This window comes from Myotis davidii, unplaced genomic scaffold, assembly GCF_000327345.1.
Source record: "Myotis davidii unplaced genomic scaffold, ASM32734v1 scaffold115, whole genome shotgun sequence".
Taxonomy (NCBI): Eukaryota; Metazoa; Chordata; class Mammalia; order Chiroptera; family Vespertilionidae; genus Myotis; species Myotis davidii.
The window spans coordinates 3718033-3726263 of NW_006291010.1; the positions used below are offsets into that span (position 1 = coordinate 3718033).

At 41.5% G+C, this 8231-nt stretch overlaps 1 long non-coding RNA gene across 1 annotated transcript in view; it reads left to right on the forward strand.

Annotated features, from left to right (window-relative positions):
- Positions 1–6371, forward strand: part of LOC107183132 — a 7188-nt gene extending 817 nt beyond the window's left edge. Inside the window, exons 2-3 of the long non-coding RNA XR_001513902.1 lie at positions 3570–3691; positions 5398–6371. This is a non-coding gene — a long non-coding RNA (uncharacterized LOC107183132). The remainder of the gene's footprint in view (positions 1–3569; positions 3692–5397) is intronic.
- Positions 6372–8231: the final 1860 nt, after the last annotated feature.

Sequence of the window (8231 nt, forward strand, 5' to 3'; positions counted from 1 at the left end):
ATCTTTCTTCTATCATTGACAGTCCCTCTAGGTTGTGGGCTGCTTGCCTGTGTTCCTGAGAAGCATCTACGGTACCAGTCTATAGAGTGTGTTTTCTTTAGTGAATTACCGGTATGTTTACCGGTAATAAACTTGCACTGTTTTATGTATATGTTTGATTACATACAGCCTTGTGACAGTTTTCCTGCATGTCATAAGCATTTGAATATAAATTAAAATGTTAAAATCAAATCTGATATTGTTTTACCTTTTCTTTGGTGTGTGGAAGGTGTGCGGAAGAGGGGGTAGTCTTATACGGTGAGTATATAACAAACTCTGTATTTTGAGTGGAAATGTTAGGGGGTCGTCTTATACGCCCAGTCGTCTTATACGCCGGCAAATACGGTACCTTTTTCTTCTGCAATTTATTTGGTATTTGTAATGTACTGGAAACCTTTAACGGCTAACTAAAGTTGTAAAGTAATAGTGTTGAAAATGCTGCAGAGAATCAACAGAAAAGTATCATGGTGAATATTAAAATTCAAATTTTAAGGGGTTTAAAGCTCCTAAAAAAGTGTTCAAAGTGATAGAGATCAACAGTTAATTTGGAATTACTTTAGAGTTCAAAAGATAATAGGAGGACACTGTGAGATATCTTATGCCAATAAATGTGGAAATTCAGATGAAAGAATGACTTTTGAAAACATAGGACATACCAAACTAACTCAAAGTCTAAAAATCACCCACTCGAATTAGTAATTAGAAGCAGTTGGTGACTTTGGCAAGAATGGTTTCAATGCAGCACTGGATGGCTGGAGAATACAGTAGATACACAGAAACAATAGGCAGGGCTTGGGCTTGCTTACGGCAAAGATAACCTTTTACTGAGGAGGTTATAGGCCTGAGGTGTGACTACTCAACATGACCTACCCAGTTAGGAGTCAATGATCAGATCATCCTGTGAAGTTACGTTCCATAGAGGCCCTTTTCATCATAAATGAATCCGAAGAATGCATCGATGACCATCCTTTTGGTTGCATGGTGTGGTCTCACAGCACCAGGAAGTCTCATTCCTAGCAAGTCTCAGTACCAACATTCTCTTATTGACCTTTGAGGATGGGGCAATATTGTAACCATGGAATGTGAGTTGAGGCCAAATTTTCCCAGAAAGGAAAAGGCAGGTAGATGAAGGCAGTCAGGTCAAATGACTCTACATCATTTCTGTCCTATGAATGGTCATGATCTGAGTTTTGCTGTCTTATTTTTCTGTGTTTTGCATAAGCCATAAAAAGAGTATTAACAGTTATCTTATACATGTTCAGTAATCCTAAGTAGTTAAACTATATAGAAAAATCCAAAGAACAAGTACAACTATTATTATGACTAATATCATTAGCAGACAGATAAAGACAATTGAACAAAATGGTTTCTGAGTTCAACATCAATCTGTAGGTATACAGGCCTTGTTAGTATCTTGAGATACCTGTCTACCACTCATGTCAACAACTTCTGATCCTAGAAGAATTTTTTATGTTCCTTGTAGGTGAAGGCAAGTTATCCTTTCTTGGTTAGATGTCTGATAAGGTCCCTAACAATGAGGTTGGAGAGTGTCTTTATTTGTTGTCTTTTCCAAGTTTATCCAATTTGAAGCGGGGAGCCAATGTGACACAATGGGCCCATGCTGGTACCTAGACCCAGGTCCAAGCCACAAGGTGGTCTTGGGTAGTCTTCTTCAAAATCCTGCCAGCAATGCCAATAAATGTCAATGTAAGAAACATCCATATTTGTAGAGAATTTTTATGAATTTATTCGAGCCAAACTGATGACATAGCTGGGAAGCAAGATCTCAAATATTCCCGGATACTTGCCTTTATTATTTATTCCAAAAGGTTGTGCAGAATAGATAACCATCACCCATTTCAAACCTTTTCAGTGACAAACATTATCTACTAAAAACTCATAGGGTCAGGCATGCCTAAAGTGTGTTTGCAACAAAATATTATTTTTTAAGAATAAGCATTGTGAATTGAAAAGTACAAGATATGTAAGTGAAGGGTAATATTTGGGACAAGAATTCTAAAAAATGTTAAAATAAAAACTAGACTTCCTCTGAGTATACAGGTGATTATGTATTTACTGCTCTGATTGTATTACTTTAGGCAAGAGAGAATGGCTAGAGAAAATGAACCTATTGAGAACTTGTCCAAAACATATCCTGGAAATTAGTCATAAGTCTTTATAATTCCTACATATCCTCTCATCCCTATCTAGAACAAAATTATAAAGAAGAAAATAGTGCCATCACCATGCTGATGTAGCTGTAATCCACAGAGCCCCAGGGATCTAAGCAAAGGGTGAAAACTCCCAACTGTTCAACACTCTAATGAGTGTTGTCAACTGACTTAAGCACATTTGATTATAGAAATTAGATTCTTTTTGGTAACCTCCAGTATTTAGAAGAAGTTGAGGGCTAGAACTCTCCTCCTTCCACAAAATCACTTTGAACAATGAAGTCAAGGGTCAGACAGCATTCTGCTTCACAAACAAACACTTATCAGCAATGGCTATACCACCTGTCCTTGTTAGCTTGATGAAGTTCAAATTCTGTTTTATCACATGCCCAACTCATACGTTTATGAAAGGCTCACTTTAGATAAATATAATAAGTTCTAACATAATTCAGCTAACTTCTTAGAATCAGTAAATGACAATTCTCAGGGAAATCTGCTGAACAAAGAAATATGCTGGGATTCTGAACCTAGGGGGCCATTACAAAGGTGTGGGCTACTTGGGCTCACCTAGGTACTTAGATCTGGTTCTGGCTGGTACAAAAATCACCAGAAAGTCTGAACATCTGAACATCTTGACCACCATATTTTCCACCAAAGAAAAATTCATTTCTAGAAGCTAGTTAGGCTAAGTAACCAGGCCTATTTTGTTGACCTAAAAAACAAAAACAAAAAAAACCTGGCCAATGTGTTCAGTGGTTGAGCATAGACCTATAAACCAGAGGTCACAGTTAGATTCCCAGTCAGGGCACATGCCCAAGTTGCGGGCTCGAGCCCCAATAAGGGGTATGCAGGAGGCAGCCAATCAATGAGTCCCTCTCATCACTGATGTTTCTGTCTCTCTCTCACTCTCCCTTCTTCTCTGAAATCAATAAAATAAAATTTTAAAAAATAGCAGAAGCACTTGTAGTAGGTTTTTAAAAAAGGTTACTATAAATCCAAAGACTGTATTCTCAATTAAGGTTGGATATAGATTTAAAAAAACTTCCCTTCCAACCTCTAGTTGGGTTAACTAGTCCTAGACTAGTCTTCCTACCACAAACAACTGGATGTTTGTATGTATTGATTGTTTTCCGATGTTGAACAACAAGCAATTGTCGTGATTCCTGGAGAAAGGAAACGTACAAGGTGAGCCTGGTGATCACTCAGCTTTCTGCCTGTAGGCACTTTTCAGACTATGGGACAAACCCAAGCACAGCACAGCCATCTCACTGAGCTGAGGGTCAGAAAGAAGGGAGCTGCACAGAGAAATCTAAACGGTGCTCTCTTGAATGTCTGCACACTAATCTGCTCATTCCTTAGATGCAACTTCATGAGGTGAGACAAAGAACTACTGAGAAAAGAAAACACACCAGTGAACTGAACAGTTATTGGAATTTCTAGAAGGCTGGAAGGTGATTTCATTGCAACCAATCAGATTGGAAGTATGTCTGTACTTCTGGATATTCAGTGGAGACCCTAGAAAGGCAACACCTTAGGAATAGGGCTAATCTAATTCTAAAGTAAATGCAATCAAGATCTTCTATAGAAAATATTACAAACAATCTCAAAAAGATCAGGCTGATTTTTAAGAGTATTAACTGCCCACTAGAACAAAACTCGTTAAAGAAAAAAGTAAAATCCACCAACTCAACTATATAGCACTCATAATATCTAACATACAATAAAAGATTTACTAGACATGCAAAGAAAGAAAATTTAAGCCACAAGGAAGAGAAAAATCTATCATTAAAAAGATCCAGAAATAACAGTGATAATGAAATTAATACATAAGAGCTTTTAGACAGCTATTATAAATATGCTTAAGATTTTTAAAAATCATAATTAAGCACTAAAGACTATACCAAAATGCATTGACATTATCTATTGGAGAATATAAAGTAAATGCACTTAGAAATAACATTTGCATAGTGTAGGTAGCTGTATGAATTCCATTTAGTATAGTTATTCAACTTTCTCTTTTTCACCTCATTACCTAACAATTTATGAGGTTGTAAAGTTTCCCAAGGGCCAGAATGAACATATTTCTACATTTGTAGGCTATTCCCAGGGTTATGTGTCATAGAAAATGTCCAGAAAGAAACCACTGATCAATCTTATTAGGACTCCTTTCATCGTGGAAACAGCATTGTCTTGGGAAATGTGAGTTGGGGTATGGCGGAGGCACTGAGTAGAGTGCAGCAGCAACTCTGGATGCATGTGGGAGTCATAGCTGCAATTCGACAGTCATTGATTTCATGCATGCTATGTATACAGCATGGGACTAGGCACTGATAGCCATAGAGACATACTAGTATATAAGCATTGAGATAGAAACATAAATACCTATAATTAAAATTGGAGTAAAAGAAGTGCTTTAGTACAATGGCAATGTATAAATGAGACATAATTTCAGTAGGAGTGATGGGGTGAGACTTAGAAGAAAGGCATATGAAGGAGAGCAGTGTTCAGAATTTATTTATATATCCTATATAATAAAAGCATAATATGCTAAGTGTCCGACCAATCGGTCGATCGTTCAGTCGACCACTGGACCAGTCGATATGACACGCACTGACCAACAGGGGCAGACACTCCAGTAGGTTAGCCTGTTGGGGTCTGGCCTATCAAGACTAGGCTAGATGACCCAAATCAGCCACGATCACTGGTCAGGCCAAGGGACCTCACCCATGCACAAATTTGTGCACTGAACCTCTAGTATATATATCTTTTTTTTTTTTTTTCCAGAGAGGAAGGGAGAGGAAGAGAGAGCTAGAAACATCAATGATGAGAGAGAATCACTGATTGGCTACCTCCTTCATATTCCCCACTGGGGATCAAGTCCACAGCCCAGGCATGTGCCCTTGACCGGAATCAAACCTGGGACCCTTTAGTCTGCAGCCAACACTCTATCCACTGAGCCAAACCTGCTAGAGCCAGAATTTCTTCAACCTAGCATCTATAGAGTCTTAGGGCTTTTGTTCTATGGTCCCTTATACTCTTTCTCCACTCTTGGCTCTGGTTTAGGATTCTTTCATTCTGAGAACGCCTACGTTTTCCCTAGGAAGACATGGAAGGGTGCTTCTATGGGCCCCCTGGGCACCAGTCAGTCTCTGACTTATTTCTACTCTATGCCATCCCATACCAGGAGCAACTTCTTCATCTACATCAGAAGGCGTTCCTCACCAATGGAGCTCAAAGCTCTGGGAAGGATGCACCTGGAGCACCAAGAACAGGAGGGAGGAAGGAAGGAAACTCTGGCTGAACAGGTGCACCTGAACACTATTGACTTTGTCAATAAAGGGAAAAGCTACAAAAGCCAGAGCTTCCTCATATCACATCTTTTACCTCAGAATTTCTATCTTGCTTCAGTAAGAAACTTAATGTCCAATTTAATCAGGGTGGAGAAAGAAGTCTTGAAGATAAAGTTGTGGAGTGTCTCCTAGCACTGTAAGGACAAGAATAATGTTGGAATATGCAAAGGCATCATGTAGCAGTCAAATGAGGCTTAACTCTGAGTCTTACAGATGTGACTTTTGGGTCTTCCAGGTGTTTCCTGTTGGTGCAGAAAGATGGATCACAACGGGGTCTGAGCTAAGCAATCAGTGCAGGGGAACAAGAATGGGGTAGTGAGCTATAAAAGAACTTAGTCATTTCATGAATTCTGGAAACTCAAAAGGTAAGAGGAGTTAAATGAGTTGATTAAATGAAAATGAGGAATAGTGTGTGTAAATAGCCCACTGGGAAACACCAAGAACAATAAATGAAAATATTTAGAGATTGGGGAAAGAAGGAAGCTCCACACAGGACAAGTTGGAGGCTAAGGGTGCAGAGCTAAGGATGAGGCATGGCTGAGAATTTCTGTAGGAAGAGTCCAATAGTCATGGGTTGAGATAAATATACTAGGAAAGAGGTCTGAACCAAGAAAGATGCTCCTGAGGCCTTATCATTAAAGAACCCTGATCCCCAGAGATATAGGCAGCTAAGAGAAACCTCAGCTTCATCTAGAAGGAGAAGGAAAGAGAAAATGGAGCATAAATTAGCAGGTAAAGACATGAAGACAGGAAAGGAGTGTTCAGTATTTATTTATTAAATTAAATTTATTAGAGTGACATCGTATATAATAAAAGGGTGATATGTAAATTGACCCTAACAGGGGAACAACTGAGAACGACCAGTTGCTATGACAAGCACTGACCACCAGGAGGCAGACGCCTAATGCAGGAGCTGCCCCCTGGTGGTCAGTATGCTCCCACAGGGGGAGCTCCACTCAGCCACAAGCTGGGCTGACAGCTTCAAGCACAGTGGGGGTGGTGGGAGCCTCTCCCACCTCCCCAGCAGTGCTAAGGATGTCTGACTGTGGCTCCTGGGCTGCCAGAGGGATGTCTGACTGCCAGCTTAGGCCCAATCCCCTGGGGAGTGGGCCTAAGCTGGCAGGTGAACATCCCCAGAGGGGTCCCGGACTGCAAGAAGGCACAGGCCTGGCTAAGAGACCCCCCCAAATGCACAAATTTTCATGCACCAGGCTTCTAGTCTATATATATAAAAGCCTAAGTGACCGTTCAACTGGTAACTATGACACGCACTGACCACAAGGGGGAAGACACTCAGTGCACAGGCATGGAAACATGGAACAGATTGATGAATTTCAGAGGGAAGGGTGGAGAGGAGAAGGTGGGAAGAGATTAAGAGGGCAAAGACCTTATATGCATACTAGAGGCCCGGTGCACGGATTTGTGCACCAGGGGGTTCCTCGGCCTGGCCTGCAGGGATTGGGCCGACACTGGCAGTCTGACATCCACCGAGGGGTCCTGGATTGCAAGAGGGCATAGGCCTGTCTGAGGGACACCACTAGTGCACCGGGCCTCTAGTTAGTTAATAAGATTATATATGTTTCAAGTGTACAATTCTATGGTATATCATCTGTATATTGCATTGTGTGCCTACCACACAAAGTCAGATTTTCTCCCATCACCATGTATTTGACACCCTTTATTATTTACTAACTCCCTTCCCTCTGATAACGACCATGCTATTGTCTGTATTTATGAGTTTTTGTTTGTTTTTCTTATTTGTTCATTTGTTGCTTTCAGTTTTATATCTTACACTAGATGCCTAGTGCACGAAATTCATGCCCTTTGGCTGGGGGGGGTGGGAGTACCCTCAGCCCAGCCTTCCCCCTCTCACAGTCTGGTAGCCCTCAGGGGATGTCCTACTGACAGCTTAGGCCCGCTCTCCCTGGAGTGGGGAGCAGGCCTAAACTGCAGTCTGGCCTCCCTTAGCAGGCTGCTCAGGAGAAGGAGAGGCTCCCACCACCACCGCTGTACTGGCAGCCATCAGCCTGGCTTGTGGCTGAGCAGAGCTCCTCCCATGTGAGAGCACCCTGACCACCAGAGGGCAGCTCCTGCATTGAGCGTCTGCCCCCTGCTGGCCAGTGTGTGTCATAGTGACCATTCCTTGTGCGTGGTCTGGGTTGTCTCAATTGCTACTACTGCATCCTACTGTTAGTTGCTGCCATTCAAAGGTCATCCCAGTTCATATCTATCTGTCCTTTTACAATATATGCATTTATTTATTTTTGTTTGTTAATCCTCACCTGAGAATATTTTTTCATTGATTTATAGAGAGCATGGAAGAGAGAGGGAAAGACAGACAGAAACAGCAATACGAGAGAAACACTTTGATTGGTTGCCTCCTGCATGAGTCCTGACCTGGGCCCCAGCCAGGGAGGGGCCTGCAACCTAGGTACATGCCCTTGATCAGAATTGAACCCGCACCCTGCGGTCCACAGGCCGAGGCTCTATCCACTGAGCCAAACTGGCTAGGGCAGGATATGATATTTCTTAGACCCTCCAGCATCAGACCTTCGTTTTTTCCTCCAGGAGTGAAGTAGAAAAACCCTAGATCACCTTCTTGGATTCTTATTACCAAAGTTATCAAGAACACTGAGAGTGGTGTACAGGGAGCTTAGACAATGAGCTGTCA